The sequence below is a fragment of the Diceros bicornis genome, chromosome 25 (assembly GCF_020826845.1).
Source record: "Diceros bicornis minor isolate mBicDic1 chromosome 25, mDicBic1.mat.cur, whole genome shotgun sequence".
Lineage (NCBI taxonomy): Eukaryota > Metazoa > Chordata > Mammalia > Perissodactyla > Rhinocerotidae > Diceros > Diceros bicornis.
The window spans coordinates 27,613,282-27,628,703 of record NC_080764.1 but is presented as its reverse complement, the minus strand read 5'-3'; the positions used below and the strand labels follow the sequence as shown (position 1 = coordinate 27,628,703).

The 15,422-nt window shown below is 39.1% G+C and overlaps 1 protein-coding gene across 4 annotated transcripts in view; it reads right to left on the bottom strand.

Annotated features, from left to right (window-relative positions):
• The window catches only part of CEP83 (centrosomal protein 83), a 121,152-nt gene extending 114,257 nt beyond the window's left edge, over window positions 1-6,895 (bottom strand). For 2 of the 4 annotated variants that reach the window (XM_058568657.1, XM_058568658.1), the window contains exon 1: window positions 6,482-6,895. The gene's annotated coding sequence lies outside the window, so the exon portion shown is untranslated. The remainder of the gene's footprint in view (window positions 1-6,481) is intronic. The other 2 variants (XM_058568654.1, XM_058568653.1) reach the window with 1 other exon arrangement.
• Window positions 6,896-15,422: the final 8,527 nt, after the last annotated feature.

The following is a 15,422-nucleotide window of genomic DNA, read 5'->3' as shown; positions in this document are numbered from 1 at the left end:
GGGACGCTGCCTCAGCATGGCCCGACAAGCAGTAGGTCGGTGCGCGCCCGGGATCTGAAGCCGGGCTGCCAGAAGCGGAGCATGCGCACTTAACCACTAAGCCGTGGAGCTGGCCCCAGAATTTCCTTCTTAAGGTTAAAAATAAAAGAATATGAAAGTTCTAAGGGATATAAGAATACGTTCATTTCATTACAGAAAATTTGGAATATCATCCATATAGGAAGACATCAAGAAAAAGCCAGGAATTCTGGTGGATCCTGAAGGATAAAAGAATATGATGGGAAGGGGTAGGGACCAGACCAGTGGCACAAGAGGTTAAGTGCGCGTGCCCCACTGCAGCGGCCCGGGGTTCGCCGGTTCAGATCCCAGGCGCCCACTGACGCACTGCTTGTTAAGCCATGCTGTGGTGGCGTCCCATATAAAGTAGAGGAAGATGGGCATGGATGTTAGCCCAGGGCCAGTCTTGCTCAGCAAAAAAGAGGAGGATTGGCAGTGGATATTAGCTCCGGGCTGGTCTTCCTCACAAAAACAAAAAACAAAACAAAACAAAAAGAATATGATGGGGAGGGGGCGAAAAGGAGGGAAGAAGGGTGTTTAGTTCAGAACAGTCTGTAGCAGTGAAACAAATAAAAATTAACATTTTAAGAGTGCCCACTATGACTGAGTCAAGCATTTCAACATATCTTATACCTTTTAATCCATATCACTCTTGTGAAAAAAGTATCATTTTACACATGAAGACAATGAGAACCCCAAAATTAAGTTAACTGGTCCAAAAAGTCAAGCAGCTAGTAAAGTAGTGGAGCCAAGATTCTAATCTTCTATCCCAGGATCCAAGCTCCAAAATATATACTCTTTCCTCTATGTTATAATGCTAACCAAAGACTTGACCTATCCCCATTTGAAAGTTTAGATCTTTGTAGAGTGCATCTTTGTCAAGGTGGGTTTACATTTATAGTGCTACACGATGTTTCTTGACCAACAACTTCCACTTAATCAATAAACTAAATGTGATATGCATTCCTCTCTGGGCTTCCAAGACTCTCCTTTTCTTGTTTTCCCCCATGCTTTCTCCACCTCTCCACCTACCCAATACATGTGATGTTCACCAGCCCTCTTCTGATCCTACAGGCTCTCCCTAGGAATCTCATCTACACCCTGAATCTACCACTATTGCTGATGACTTCTGACTTCGTTTCTCCAATTCAGAGAAAATTCTCCCCAGTTTCCCTTGACTGATTAACTCCCTCCAGGCCAGGTTGAATACTTCTCTGTACACTCTCAGATTACACTTACATAATTTTAATAAGGCATTCCTCAATCATAGTGCATTGTCTGCAGTTCTAGGTCAGATGTCCTTCCTACAGACCCCCAGAACACACCCGTATTTATCTTTATGGCACTTCCCATGTTATATTACAAATAACTATCCATTTCTCCCACCAGACAACGAGCTGCTTGAAACTTGGTACTATGACTTATACACAATCTCCTCAGTACCTCCCATAGTGCAAGACACATAACAGGCACTCAAATATTAACTAAACCAATGAAGAGGAGAAATAAAATTTGCTTTAAATTGGAAGCATACAATTTCTGAAAGACACCTTCAGAAATTTATTTTTTCAAATGAGGAAATAGGCCAAGAAAGGTTAAATGACTAACTCAGTCAAGCCTTGGTCTCTGGAATCACAATTCTCTTCCCACAAAATCATGGTGCCTATTAATTTATGCTTACTGATCTAAGCTCTCCATGAACCTCCAGAAGTAATATAAAAATGTTATTTAGAGAAAAACCATTTCAACTTCATCCTCCCCAACTCTGGCTGGCTATATCAGTTGTGGAGAACTCAAACGTTAATTATTACTTAATAGTTTTTCTGCCCAGAATAATCTTTAATTGAACCAGTCTTTTCACACATACTGTAATTCAATATATATTTATTATGCATCTCTGGGTGAAAAACAATGTGCAAAAAGTTATAATTTGCCAGTACTCTAAAAAATATATACTTAATTATATTGTATGCCTTTTAAGTTTAACAATACCTCAAATGTCTGCCTTAAACCAAAATGTGATACAGCTGAGAAAGACAGACTGCATGTGAACACTAGAGATAGGCACTGCAACTTCATCAGGAAAATCCCCATAGTCCAATGCTAATGTTTTCGATTGTTGCTATGTTAGACTGCAATTGTGTTACTGGGCAACAACTCAGAAGCTAGGACAGCAAGCTCACTAAGGAACAACTGAATCAAACCAAGATTTATAAAAGTACTCTGAGACTCAACTTCACTTTTTTATACCTTTAACTGAAATAACTTTGTTATGAACATCAGACACAGGATTTAGAGCAAAATTTATTTCGCTGTAAAAAAAAAATTTATAAAAATTACCTAGAATTTATTTAAAGACATTTTGAGAGTGACAGGAGCTTTCCAAAAGAGAATGGCTAGGTTTAGGTTCCTCCTAACTCCATGAATTTTAATCCAAAAGCAATCTGAAGTTACCATATACAAAAAGCAAGTAACTGGGCACTTCCTGACTTCCTTAATTTATTTCTTCCTGGCTTATATCTTGGTTAAAAAAAAAAAATAGTGCTGGACTACACAGTCTGTCATCTCTCCACGACCCAAACAGGCAGTCCTGATGAAAAAATATAGAACTTAACAGAATTGCTAATTTATGAGGGCCATACGAAAGTACTGACATAATTTCATAAATTAAGACTTGACCTGGTAAAAAGTAAAATGGAAAAGGGTAAAATGGGAAGACAGGGAGAAAGGGATAGAAGGAGGGAGGGAGGAACCAGAGTGGGAGACGTGTTTTTAAAACTAAGAGTTTACTATGGGAGACGTGTTTTTAAAACTAAGAGTTTACTATGGGAGACGTGTTTTTAAAACTAAGAGTTTACTATGGGAGACATGTTTTTAAAACTAAGAGTTTACTATGGGAGACGTGTTTTTAAAACTAAGAGTCTACTAAGGAAAAACCAGGAACTTGACCAAACTCCCCAGGCCCCCTTGGGAGTAGTGCCAGCATTCCTGAGGGAGTCCTTATTGCTGATACTGTCGTGGGAAATTCTCAAATATTCACACTTTCTAGGAACAGAACCTTTCCTTCTGATTCCAATGAATCCTCTCTTTAATCCTCTTTCTTATGGCTTACAGTTGCCCTTCCTCCCTCAGTTACTCTCTCAGATTTTCTTTTACTTCCACTACACTATGGGAGAAGCAAAAAAAAAAAAAAAAAAAAGCAGACATGCATATTCCTCATCTCTAAGAAACATTCATTTAGCACCTTTTATTTGGAAGAAACTAAAGATAAAGCTCACTGAGATCTGGTGCCCTGCCCTTAAGGAGCTTAAAATCTAGTTAAGAAGATAAGGCAAACAGAAAAATGATAAAACAATACAATATAAAGTGTAAGTATCAAATAAGTATGACTGACAAATACACAGTATAGCATTTTAGAGGTGAAGGAGTTCAGAACATGCCACCCCAAAATATGCTTCTTTCGTATATTGATTATTTTCAGTTGAAAGCACTTCAGAAACAGCAAAGTCCAAGAGGGGCACTCTGACCCCTTTTTCTTCCTGAAGGCGGCCCGGTGGCGCAAGCGGTTAAGTGCGCGTGCTCCGCTTCAGCGGCCCCGGGTTCACAGGTTCGGATCCCGGGTGCACACCGACGCACCGCTTGTCAAGCCATGCTGTGGCGGTGTCCCATATAAAGTAGAAGAAGATGGGCACGGATGTTAGCTCAGGGTCAATCTTCCTCAAGAAAAAAGGGGAGGATTGGCATCAGATGTTAGTTCAGTGCTAATCCTCCTCACCAAAAAAAAAAAAGCAGGAAAAAAAAAAAAGGAGCTAAAACTCCCACGCGAAAGGTGCCCTCCTGGTCCTTGTACCAGGAGAAAGGAAGACATTTTTATCACCAAAGACTGGGAATCGAGGCCCAGAAATCTGTACAAACCTTGTGAAGCCCTTATCTCCCTAGTCACTTCTCCACAATTTACTACTCCAAGTCCAAACCCCTTTGTCTTGTCAATTTTTCACAAATTTATGGTTTCTTTGTCTAAATGGTACAAAAGCTTTCTGCTCTGGACACTTCTTCAGGTCTTCATTCTCCCGTGAAAGCCTCCATGTACATGTAAAAAATTTTTTAAAACTTGTATGCTTTTCTTCTGTTAATCTGTTTTATGTCAATTTAATTCTTAGGTCCCGCTAGAGACCCTAAAAGGGTAAAGAATTTTTCCTCCTCTACAGAGGTCATGGTGGAGTTGAACTTATAGAGGTACAATTTAGATTTTAGGAAAGAAGGGAAGAAATCAAGTCAGGTAGGTAGAATGACATGAAGACTGGTAAGGAAGGGAGAAAGCACATAGTAGGTTTAGAGGATAATGAAGAAACCAGTCTGGTCAGAGCAGAGCTTTTCTATAAAGAACATAAACTTGATGGGCCGGCCCCGTGGCTTAGCGGTTAAGTGCGCACGCTCCGCTGCCGGCAGCCCTGGTTCGGATCCTGGGCGCGCACCGACGCACTGCTTCGCCGGCCATGCTGAGGCCGCGTCCCACATACAGCAACTGGACGGATGTGCAGCTATGACATATAACTATCTACTGGGGCTTTGGGGGAAAAATAAATAAATTAAAAAATTAAAAAAAAAAACCTTATAAAAAAAGAACATAAACTTGAAATGGCAGTGAGAGGAGATTTTGAAGAGTTCAAAATGTGAACTTTAATCAGTAAGAAAGAATACTTCTGGAAATTTTTTACATAGATACATACACATATTCCCTAAAAGTACATATAAAGTAGACAATTCGAGAAAATTACTTACTGAACCTAATATATTATGTATGACAAAGTTAAAATAAAACTCATTTACTTTAGGCAGAGACAGTACCTAGAAAACACAAAGAATTCTGACAATTCACTAATCTTTCTGTTAAGATTTCATTCTTCTAAGCTTCTTGAATTAGAAATTCCCATGACAAAATGCTGACTTTTGATTACTAAGGATTTTATCATGCAACATGAGTCATTCTTGATTTTTCTTCTTCTCTGCTTGTCTTGTCCAACTCTTGAATATTTCATTACTTCAACATAAGCATATGGGAAAGAAAAAGTGGGAGTGGACTAAAGTGAAATCTACAGACTTTTGCAATACAGTAAGGGCATGATGTAAAGAACATTAAACTTCAAGTTCTAATTCCCATTACTAATAGTTTGATTTCAAAGAAGTCATTCAGTCTCACAGTGTCTAAAATGTTCTCATCTACTTTCTCACCTACTCGAAAGGTTACTGCATTCAAAACATCATGAAAAAGTGCTCTGAAAACTACCTGCCATGCGAATTACATCATTAAGGGTTCAATGAGTGGAGAAACAGTGAGGTTACTGGTTAAACCAAGGCTTAAAAACCACCTGTGGAAACTCAGTGTTTCAATCTTCCAATGCTCTATGTAACCCTAAATTGGTATTACTCTATTATTTGAGAAAAATTCCTGAATATAGCCTGTTTAGAAAAGAAAATACTCAAAGGAAGGGGACTATCCCACATACTCTGTCCTAAATAACCAAAGGGTAACTCAAATCTATTTACAACTCTCTGGAAAGTCCTGTGTGACACTGAAATTGAAAGCATTCTAATAATTCTAAACAAAATGAGTTTGAAATCAAACCTCAATAAAAAAGGAGAGTATTAACTGTAACCCACCTACAGGCTAAACCCATGAATTTAGAGAATTCTGAATCCAGATAATTGTAGGGTAAATACATTTAATTATATTCTAGTTGAATATTAGGCTTGTTTATGGAGATGTTGCTTGGTAACAGAAGCATTAACAACATACTCAGTTTAGATCTACTCAAGTATTTTGCTCCGCTAGCCTGAACTCATTATGAACTACATCATCTATAAGAAGTTAAGCGCAAGTTTCTTGATATCCTAGACGTCTTTGAGAGTTTATTCAAATAGTTTCATCATTACAACTCATGTGACCAAAGGCTTTTAAAATACTTGGCAGTGGGCACTTTTAAGAGCTAAGTGCCCATTTATTACTGTCAAAAGCTGGACACTAAGGATTTATCAAAGCGTCCATTTAAGCCCGGCATTCATTTACATATTCTAGACGTTATCTCTGTAATGAAAGCCAACATCACTATTAAAGTTCTTCTGGGTCAAGGAAAATGGTAGCACAGCTCTTTCATCACAAATTAAACTGGAGGTACCACACATATAGCCAGTTACTAAACTAGCTACACCACCAGCACACAGGAGTGCATCAAAAAGCTCCACGCAGAGTTTCACCTGCATTTCATTGGCTACCGAACAGCCTCCTTTTCTAACACCCGTTCCCATTACATTACAAGAAAAATAACAAAAAAGAATTAAAGGGCAAGTTGCGAAGGAAAAAAAAAAAAAGAGAGTACTGCAAACTATGGACAAGACAGCGTCCCCATAAAGAGAGGTTACGTACCAGACTCACACACGGTCCTTGCAAGGTGCGCACAGAAAACTTAGTGACCGGTGTTCTGGCCGCACTCGCCACCGGGGGACACCTCCACGGCTCCAACCACCGGCACCCACTGAACTCTCCTCGCGGGGGCATTGGAGCTAAAGAAGCCCGTCCCACACGTGGGGCGCTGGCCCAGCCCGCCACGCCTGGCGCGGTCCCGGCACCGCTCGCGGCAGGGGCTGAGGAGGAGGAGGAGCTGGCGGAGGAGCGGGGCCGAGCGCGCCCCTGGACTCCCGAGCCCGGGGCAAGCTGAGGTATCCCCACAGAGCTCCGCGCTGCAGAAGAGCCCCGCTCCTCCTCGGGACACTGGCCTTCTCAGGGGTGCGGGGCCAGCCGGCGCCCACCCCCGGCCCCGAAGCCACCCACAGCCCGCCGCCCCTCAAGCCCCGCGGAGCGGACTCAGCCGCGAGACCTAAGGGCACGCGAAGCAGGAAGTCCCACCCCCCACGCCGACGTCACCGGCGCCGCGGACGCCGGCAGCGGCGGGAGGCCGTTAGAGGGAGGAGGCGAGCGAGCCGAGGCGGGAGCGGGGGCCGATGCCCGCGGGAACGCGGAGGCCCTGGTGGCGCTCCGACAGGATATTGAGGGGACGCGGAGGTCCCTTGAGCCGAAGGGAACGGGAAACCCAGGACCGGGCCCTTGCTCCGAGGAGCCAGAGTGACGCGCGTGGGTGAGCGGGAAGCTCATCTCCCCCGCCTCCTGCTAACGCAGTGTCCCATTTCGCGCTTCTCCTTCCCTCTGCCGGCTCTTCCCACACTTTTCTGCTCTGAGGGCCCCGATGCTGGTCCTGCCGCCACCCCCATCTGCCGTCGTGCCCGACCGTGCAGATGTCATGTGTCCCGAAGTCTCCTGCCTACCACGTCGGCCTTGAGGCGTCACCCCGCGAGTGGAGAGTCGGCTCCGCTGCCACGAGGAAACGGCCAGGGCGGGACCAGGGCCCGGGAGCGACTCCCTCCCCGCCCCCGCGCCTGCTGCTCCATCTCATCGCGTCGCTACCGCAAGTTCAGGGCCCACTGCGGGTCGCGTGGTGAACTGTTCGTCTTCAGCTTGTAAACTAGGGTTGGAAGAAAAGGGACTCGCTTTTGACAACCTCAGTTGTATGCCAAAAGCTGAAATCAGATAGGGCTTCAGCCTTTCAGAGAAGGTGGTAGAAGAAATAGGCACCCTCCCTTCCCCCAGCGTCTGTTCAGTGCCTTGGTCTGGGTTTTGATTCTCACTATATTGTGAAGCACAGCTTATTTTTACCCCCAGGGTTAACATTTTCGGGCTCTAGTTATGACCAGAAAGGCAGATGTGACCTTTTTGTTGAAATGAGGAAAGAGGAGCCCTTAGATGGGACAGTGAGTTGGGTAATGGAGTGTTAATGGATGGATCACATAGATGTGGGAGATGTATCAGTGAGCAGAATATAGAATCCAGAAATAAACTGCTGTGTACGTATGAGTGTTTAATATAATAATAGTAGCTTACATTTGCTGAGCACTTAGTGTCAAGTACTGCAGCACTTTTTCAGGTGATGTTATTGAACCTTTTGTAAGATAGGTGCAGTTACTATCTCGATTTTACAACGTTACCTGCCAGAGCCTTTACTGGTAAGTGTTGAAACGAAGCAGTCTGACTCTAGAAGTCTCAGTGGTGATCAGTAAACTCTATGTTACAAATCATTGGTCAGTGGGAACAAGATTATCTGAGAAATGACTAACTATAGGGGACAGCTTTACATCTATCTCATTTCTCAAATAAATACCAGATGAATCGAGAGTTTAAATGTAAAAACTAAAACAATAAAAATACTACAAGAAAATGGAGGTATCTTTATAATCTTGAGCTGAGAAAGGCCCTAAGTATGAGACAAGAACCAGAAACCATAAAAGAAAAAAATGGTAAAAATCAGCCTCGTAAAGATCGTAGTCTTCTGCACACAAAATTAGAACACAGCTAATGAACCAGTGGAAAATAAATTTGTATCGTGGAAAAAGATGGAAAAATATTCCTAATATCAAAAAGGCTCATAGCATATCAATTTTAAAACAATACCACAATAAATAAAATTGGCAAAGGGTATCAATAGGACATTCGTAAACAAACAAGAAAAAGAAACAAATGAGATGTTCAACTTTCAAACAGATTCTTTTTGTCTATCGGTGCAGATAGAGATATGGGGATACAATTACTGTTGTGCGCTATTGGTGTGAAGTTGAAATTGGTACAACCTTATTTACCGAAATTTAACATAAGCATTAGCCTTTGCCCCGACAATCTCATTTCCTAGTCATTCTCTTTAAGGAAAATAAAAAAAAGAAAACAGATTCACAAGGATGTTCCTAACTGCCGTTTTTTAAATTAAAGGTGCTTCTAGAAAGAACATAAGTGCCTTCACTGAGTGTGTGTCTGTGTGTATATACACACACACAGACACACACACACGCGCACACACACACACACACACACCCTTTCCTGCCATATGTATTTCCCCCTGATTCTTTTTTTTTTTTTTTTTGCTGAGGAAGATTAGCCCTGAGCTAACATCTGTTGCCAGTCCTCCTCTTTTTTTGCCTGAGGAAGATTAGCCCTGAGCTAACATCTCTGCCAGTCTTCCTCTGTTTTATATGTGGATTGCCACAACAGCATGGATGACAAGTGGTGTAGGTCCGTGCCCGGGATCTGAACCCATGAACCTGGGCTGCCTAGGCGGAAGGTGCCAAACTTAACCACTAGGCCATGGGACCAGCCCCCTCCCCTGATTCAACATTTGTCATCTACTTTATTTTTGTGTACAAAAGTTTTAATTTTAATGTAGCCAAAATGCTAATAGAATTATACAGATATTAAAAGGATAGGTTCAACAACTTTATGCAATAAATTCAACAACTTAAGTGAAATGGACAAATTCCTGAAAAAATACAAAAAACTGACACAAGAAGGAAAAGAAAATCTAAATAGCCCACTATCTATTAAAGAAATTGAATTTGTAATCAAAAACCTTCCCACAAAGAAAACTCCAGGCCCAGATGGCTTCACCAGTAAATTTTATCAGACACTGAAAGCATGTAAAATGCCAATCCTATGCTATTTCAGAAAATAGAGCAGGAAGAAACACTTCCAAACTCATTTTATGAGGCCAACATAATCCTGATACCAAAACTTGACAAGGACATTTTACGAGAAAATTACAAACCAACATCCCTCATGAATATAGATTAAAAATTCTTAATGAAATATTGGCAATTCAAACCTTGCAATATAGAGGATAAGATACCATGGCCAAGGAAAGTGAGATTTAACATGGAAAAGTCAGTGTAATTCACCACATTAAGAGAATGGAAGAGAAAAAAAATGATAGTCTCAATAAATGCAGAAAAAGCATTTGACAGTTGAAACCCATTCATGTTAAAAACTCAGCAAACTAGGAATAGAAGGGAACTTCTTCAATATGGTAACATCATGTTTGAAAAACATGATGATGAAATATTACATCTTTTTCCCATAAGGTCAGGAACAACATAAGACAAGAATATCTGCTCTCGCCACTTCTATTCAGGGTTATCTTGAAAGTCTTAATGCAATAAAACAATAAGAAAGAGCATAAATATTGGAAAGACTTGGACTTCCTGATTTCAAAACTTAAAACTGCAGTAATCAGGACAGTGCTGTACTGCCAGAAACATAGATGTATATATAGATCAGTGGAATATAATTCAGAGAAATAAACCCTTACATTTATGGTCAGTTAACTTTTGACGAAGGTGACAAGACAATTCAATGGGGGAAATAATGGTCTTTTCAATAAATGGTGGTGGAAAAACTGGATATCCACATGGAAAAGAATGAACTTGGATCCCTACCTCACACCATAAAAATGTTAAGATGAATCAAAGATCCAAATGGAAGAGCTAAAACTGTAAAACTCTTAGGAAAAAACTTAGCCATAGGGGCTGGCCTGGTGGCATAGTGGTTAAGTTCACACTCTGCTTCGGTGGCCCAGCGTTCGCTGATTCAGATCCAAGGCATGGACCTACACCACTCATCAAGCCATGCTGTGGCAGCGACCCACATACAAACTAGAGGAAGATTGGCACGTATGTTAGCTCAGGGCCAATCTTAAGAGAAAAAAAAAAGGGGGCGGGGGAGATTGGCAACAGATGTTAGCTCCGAGCTGATCTTCCTCATCAAACAAAAAAAAGGAACCAAACAACATAGCTATAAATCATGGCAATTGTATTAGGCAATGGTTTCTTAGACATGACACAAAAGGCACAAACAACCAAAGGAAAAAACAGATAAATTTTACTTTATCAAAATTAAAAACTTTTGTGCTTAAAGAACACTATCAAGAAAGTAAAAAGACAACCTACAGAAGGGGAGAAAATATCTGAAAATCATATATCTGATAAGGGACTTGTATTCAAGATATAGAAAGAACTCTTACAATTCAACAATAAAAAGACAAACCAATTTAAAAGTGGACTAAGGATTTAAATAGAAATTTCTCCAAAGAAGATATACAAATGGCCAATAAACATGAGAAAATGATCAACATACTTCATCATTAGGGAAATGCAAATCAAGACCACAATGAGATACCACTTTATACCCATTAGGATGGGTATATATTTTTGCTATAAAGCAAAAAGATGGACAATAACAAGTGTTAGTGAAGATGTGGAGAAATTGGAACCCTCGTACCCCAGTGGTGGGAATGTACAATTGTGCTTTGGGAATAGTTTGGCAGTTCCTCAAGAGGTTAAACATAGAGTTGCCATATGACCCAGCAATTCCACTCCTAGGTGTATACCTACATGAACTGAAAACACGTTCACACAAAAATTTGTACACAAATATTCATAACAACATTATTCATATTAACCAAAAGGTAGAAACAACCCAAATGCCAATCAGCTAATGAATAAATAAACAAAATGTGGTATATCTATCCTGTGGAATATTACTCAGCCATAAAAAGGAATGAAGTACTGATTCATGCTACCACCTGTGGAACCTTGAATACACTATATGCTCAATGGAAGCCACATATTGTATGATTCCATTTATATGAAATATCCACAATAGGCAAATCCATAGGGAAAGAAAGTAGATTAGTAGTTGTCAGGGGCTGGGGATAGGGACAAGGGAGACTAACTGCTACTGAGTACAAGGTTTATATTTGGAGTGATGAAAATATTCTGAAATTAGATATGATGGTTGCACAGCTTTGTAAATATACTAAAAACCACTAAATTATACATTTGAAAAGAGTGAGTTTTATGGCATATGGATTATATCAATAAAAAATTGGAAAAAAATAAGTAAAACTATTCACAGACTACATTGGAAAGAAAGAAAAGTGTATTCACAGACAATGTAATTGAATACATAGAAAAGCATAGGGAGTATACAAAAGAGCTACTAGAACTAATAATTTAGCAAGTCACAGGATACAGGGTCAATATTGAAAAATTAGTTCTATATACTAGCAACAAACAACTGAGAAATGAAAACAACACCATTTATAATGTATCCAAAAACATGAGAAACCTGGGAATAAACTTAACAAAAGATGAAGCTCTGTATTGAAAACCACAAAACATAGCTGAAGGAAATTAAAGACTTAAATAAATGGAGAAATATGTCATATTCATGAATGGGAAAACTCTTATCATTAAGCTGTCCATTGTTCTAAATTGATTTGTAGATTCAACCCAATCCCTATCAAAATTCAAGCAGGCTTTTTTTAAGACAGACAAAATAATTTTAAACTTTACCTAAAAAGGTGAAGGACCTAGAATAGCCAAAACAATCTTTAAAAACGAACATAATTGGAAGACTTACACAGCCTGATTTCAAAACTTCTATAAAGTTAAAGTAAGCAAGACAGTGTGTTATTTGCATAAGGATAGACTAGTACATAAAAAGATTCTAGTCTAGAAATACCCAGACATATACAGTCATTTCATTTTTTAACTAAGGCACCAAAGCAATTAAACAGTGAAAGAAAAGTATTTTTCAAACAAATATTGCTAAAACACCTGGATATCTATTTAAAAAAATGAACTTCAGCCCTATTTCATTCCACACACAAAAATTAATTAAAGATGGCTCATAGGCCTAACGTAAAACCCAGATCCATAAAACGTCTGGGAAAAAACACAGAAGAGCATTTTTATAGCTTTGGAGTAGGCAAATATTTCTTGCATGAGACACAAAAGGCACTAATCGTAAAAAGAAAAATTTGACAAATTGGACTTCATCAAAATTTAAATTTCTATTCTTCAAAGACAACATTGTGCAACAGACTGGGAAATATTCACCACACCTATGTAGCAAAGGACTTGTATCAAGAATACATACAGAACTCCAACAAATTAACAATAAAAATTAAGTTATGGGCTGGCCTGGTGGTGCAAGCAGTTAAGTGCGCGCGCTCCGCTGTGGCGGCCCAGGGTTTGCTGGTTCGGATCCCGGGTGCACACTGACACACTACTTGGCAGGCCAGGCTGTGGCGGCATCCCATGTAAAGTGGAGGAGGATGGGCATGGATGTTAGCCCAGGGCCAGTCGTCCTCAGCAAAAAAAGAGGAGGATTGGCAGATGTTAGCACAGGGCTGATCTCCTCACACACACACACACACAATTAAGTTATGAACAATAACTCACTTAAGATAATAGCATCTCAACAAAGTCAGTATAGAGGGAAAGTACCTTAACATAATAAAGGCCATATATGACAAACCCACAGCTAACATAATACTCAACAGTGAAAAGCTGAAAACTTTCCCTCCAAGATCAAGAACAAGACAATGATGCCCACTCTTGCCACTTTTATTCAACATAGTATTGGAAGCCCTACCCAGAGCAATTAGGCAAGAAAATTATACAATATATATAATTAACAATAATAAATTAATATTAATCAATTTATAGTATTATCTATAGAAAACCCTAAAGACTCTGCCGAAACTGGTTAGAACTACTAAATGAATTCAGTAAAGTAATAGGATACAAAATAAATATACAAAAATCTATTGCATTCCTATACGCTAGTAACAAACTATAAAAGAAACTAAGAAAACAATCCCATTTATAATTGCATCAAGAAGAATAAAATACCTAGGAATAAATTTAACCAAGGAGGTTAAAGACCTATACACTGAAAACTATAAGACATTGATGAAAGAAATTGAAGAAGACACAAATAAATAGATATTCCATGCTTATGGAATGGAAGAATTAATATTGTTAAAATGTCCATACTACCCAAAGCAATCTACACATTCAGTGCAATCCCTATCAAAATTCCAATGGCATTTTTCACAGAAATAGAACAAATAATCCTAAAATTTGTATGGAACCACAGAAGATTCTGAATAGACAAAGCAATCTTGAGAAAGAAGAACAAAGCCTGAGGCATCATACTCCCTGATTTCAAACTATATTACAAAGCTGTAGTAATCAAAAAAGTATGGAATTAACGTAAAAACAGACATAGAAATCAATGAAACAGAATGGAGAGCCCAGAAATAAACCCACACTTAAATGGTCAATTAATTTATGACAAAGGAGCCAAGAATACACAATGGAGAAAGGACAGTCTCTTCAATAAAGGGTGTTGGGAAAATTGGACAGCCACATGCAAAAGAATGAAACTGGACCACTATCTTACACCATACACAGAAACTAAGTCAAAATGGATTAAAGACTTGAATGTAAGACCTGAAACCATAAAACTCGTAGAAGAAAACATAGGTGGTAAGCTCCTTAACATCAGTCTTGGTGATGATTTTTTGGACTTAACACAAAAAGCAAAGACAATGAAAGCAAAAATAAACAAGTGGGACTACATCAAACTAAAAAGCTTCTGCACAGCAAAAGAAGCCATCAACAAGATGAAAAGGCAACCTACCAAATGGAAGAAAATATTTGCAAATCATGTATCTGATAAGGGGTTAATATCCAAAATATATAAAGAATTCATACAACTCAATAGCAAAAAAAACAATCTGAGTAAAAATGGGCAGACACACATGGTGACTATAGTTAATAATACTGTACTGCATATTTGAAAGTTGCTAGGAGAGTAAATCTTAAAAGTCCTCATCACAAAGAAAAAAATTTTTGTAACTATGTATGGTGATGGATGTTAACTAGACTTATTGTGGTGATCATTTCACAATATGTATAAATATTGAATCATGTTGTACACCTGAAACTAATATAATGTTATATGTCAATTATATCTCAATAAAAAAATTTTTAAACAAAAAAATAGTAGCAAAGACTTGAACAGACCCTTCATGAGATATACAAATGGCTAATAGCACATGAAAAGGTGCTCACTATCTTTAGTCATCAAGGAAATGCAAATTAAAGCCACAATGTGATTCCATTTCACATGCACTAAAGTGGCTAAAATCAAAAAGTCTAATAATAACACAAATATTAAAGCAGCTGGAACTCATACATTGCTGGTGTGAGTGTAAAATAGTACAGTCACTTTGGAAAACTGCTTGGCAATTTGTTTATAGTTAAACATTCATCTACCCTATTCATGACCCAGCAATTTCACTCTTAGTTACCAAAGAGAAATGAAAATATAAGTTCACGAAAAGACATACAAAGAATGTTTAGAGCAACCTTCTTCATAATAACTAAAAACTGGAAAACACCTAAATATACATCAACAGGAGCACAGATAAGCAAATTATAGATTTATATGATGGAATACAACTCAGCAATAAAAAGGAACTGCCAATATACCTAACAACATGGGTAAATCTCATGGATATTTTGATAAACAGAAGAAGCCAGGCACAATACAGTATTGCTGAATGGTTCTATTTCTATGAAATCCAGGAAAGACAATACTAATCTGGTTTTAGAAATCCAAAAGTGGTTATAGACTACAA